Raw genomic sequence first — 2,884 nt, forward strand, 5'->3', positions numbered from 1 at the left:
AGTCCAAAGGGGAAACTAATAATCTTCCATTTCCTAACAGAGGGAATTATACACGAAACCATTATTCAAAAAATAAATCATAAATATTATCAAATATATAATATATCCAGGCAAAAGGAACCCCTTAACTATCATACTGCCAAACATGTGGCCCAGCCTAACACTAGTTACCATGTTTCAGCTTCAGGAATCAAGGCATCCAGAAAAACAGTGTTAAAATAACTTATGCTGACTGATGTTAGAGCTAGCAATTCTGGCATAGAAAACTCAGAAAGGGAATCTTATGAAAGCAATTAGTGAACAACAAGAGCTAATAGGTTAGGAAGTCTCCATTTGTTAATGATAGTAATAGTTATGACAATATGTATCTATGCTAAATATTGAAAGCCCATTTAAGAGGGAACAGGACAAATGTTATTTTCATATACCAGGTCCAGAATTCTATTTCTGTAAGTCAAAACAGTCCCAGTCACAAGTGTGCCAAACATAATATTACATTAATCTCTACATTCTTTGAAACCTCAGTCCCAAAAATCATCTCAAAAGGAACACAGCAGGAAAAAAGCAGGATATCTAGTTATATATGTATGGTATACTCCCAATTTTGTTCTACAAACTGTGTATAATCCAAAGGCACCAAAGTGTGAACAGCATTTCTGGGTTATAGAATTAGAAGCTATTTGTATTTCCAAATTTTCTACAATACCTAAGTGGTGCATATAGAATCAGAACATTTTAAAATAAGATTTTTTTTTTCTAAGAGTGTGGCAATACAAATAGATATGAGGGGCTGGCCATTAACTCACTTGATAACACGAAGGTCAGGGGTTCGGATCCCATACCGGCCAGCCAAAAAGAAAAAAGAAATGGGACATCTATGCTATATTAGACTGATCTGTGCATCACCTCTTATCTAACAATAAGAGTTAATAAATTAAGAAGTGTTCATTTATCTGAATTCGGTAATTCTTAATCTAGAAGTTCAAAATCCAAGCATCCAGTAATACTTCCAGGGCTGAGCAATAGCACTTACCTAGAAATAAGAAGTTTTTCTTTTTTATCCTGCAAACTTGCCCCAGAGAGAAGAGAAGATCGCATCCAAACTTCTCTACCACTGGCCACACCATATAATTGACGCTTAATTAAAACAGCACCTCCTGGTGTTACTTAATGGTTTCACAGGAGCACTGGGGCCTTAGAGACCCCTGCCACATTCCCTTTCTGATGCTGTTAGCAAACCAAAAAATACAAAACACAATCAATGGCAGAGTCATAATACCAGGGGCCTTGGCAATCTATCGGTCCAGGCAGCCCATGCCCAGAGAGGTAAAATGTCTTTCCCCTAAGCCACACAGCCAGCAGAGCCAGGATGAGAGTTCAAATCACCTGCTTCCTCTTTGACCAACTGCTCTTGCCACCACTACAACCTTTCAACATGCACTCTGAAAATAGTTTGTGCAAATCACATGCACATGTTAAATTCATATCATCAAAATCAGAAGAACAAGACAAATGTGTTCCACCAAAAATGAAATGCATGCAGGAAAAAAGTAAAGACTCAACCTTAGGCTAAAAAAGACATGGTTCTCCCCAGAACATGTTTGATGGGAGAAACAATGGTTGCACTGTGCTCGAGCAGCAGGTGTCCTGAACAGAAACTGCCTATACCGAAAGCTTTCTGCCTGGTACTGGCTCTGCTGATAACAGCACAATCCCACTGCTCAAAGCAGGACAAAAGGTTTTCAACAAGATAAAACCACACCTGCACCAAGACACATGCAAGAGACAGGAAAGATGCACACTTGTCATGTTGGAAATAATTGATTTACAGCATCAAGTCCTGGTCTCTATTTCCAAAATGACCCAAGTCTTAAGGGAAAAACATTGGTGGTTTCAAAAATCAAGAAAACAGCAGACTCACTAAGAACTAAACTAAAATAAAACAATCCTAATGCTTCATATTTTATGTTTTATAGAGCCTTAGAGAAAAGCAGGCTTTTTCTCTTTCCTTCAAAATTCGTTCTTTGAAATATTGCTCACCTCCACTTCTTTCTTCGTATCTACCCACAGTGTCCATGCCACACCCAATCAGAAACCTAAGATTCTTACAAAATGTGAATAGCCTGAAAAGCAAGGGGCGAGAAGAGGGCAGACGGCAATGACCAACTCAGAAATGCTCCCTGAAAGGCCTTTATTGAGCTCACTTTTCGTCACCCTTTCCTTACTGTGCTGCAGGACAACAAAGACGTGAACTGTGAAGCTGCTAATAAAACAGCCACATAGAGGGATGATGCGATCTGGCTTTGCAAGAGCCCAAACACAATGGCTCTGTCCTGCCTCAACTGAGAAGTCAGGCACTGGATGAAAGAGAAAATTCCTTTTTTCCACCCCAAACTGCTCTGAAAATCCCTACCATGTATTTTCATGGCTGGATCCTGGAGGGAACACAATATCAGCAGTTTATTTATTATGCCTCCATTGGAATACTAAAGGTTAATGTCCACCCCGGGCAAAAGGAATTAAATTCTTGTTGATTTTTCACAGTGAAATCAGCTTTGTGGTGAGTACTGTTCAAGTAACTCTTTAAAGTCGTTTGTAAGAAATGACAGTAAGTTTAAATTTAGCAGTCTGGTGGAATGAACTCTGACCTACCCATCACAAATTGGATAAAATCTTGCTGAAGTTACCACATTATCTTTCTCAACAGAAGACTAAACAGAAATTAGAATTAGATTAGATTCATAGATTTTGCAATCCTTTCTTACTAGGAACCTTGGCTGTGTGTTGTTTGGTCCTTGGCTTCAGTTCATGGCTTTGGCAAAATGTGCACACAGATATTGCCACCATGTCAGAATCTTAAATGTTTGGCCAGCATTTTTTTTTT

At 38.8% G+C, this 2,884-nt stretch overlaps 1 protein-coding gene across 1 annotated transcript in view; it reads right to left on the reverse strand.

Moving 5' to 3' along the window:
• LOC103587128 (amyloid beta A4 precursor protein-binding family B member 2-like) overlaps nt 1–1,184 on the reverse strand; it is a 119,343-nt gene extending 118,159 nt beyond the window's left edge. The window contains exon 1 of the mRNA XM_008568541.1: nt 1,034–1,184. The gene's annotated coding sequence lies outside the window, so the exon portion shown is untranslated. The remainder of the gene's footprint in view (nt 1–1,033) is intronic.
• Between the last annotated feature and the right edge of the window lie 1,700 nt (nt 1,185–2,884).

Source organism: Galeopterus variegatus, unplaced genomic scaffold (genome assembly GCF_000696425.1).
Source record: "Galeopterus variegatus unplaced genomic scaffold, G_variegatus-3.0.2 Scaffold421, whole genome shotgun sequence".
NCBI classification, from domain to species: Eukaryota; Metazoa; Chordata; class Mammalia; order Dermoptera; family Cynocephalidae; genus Galeopterus; species Galeopterus variegatus.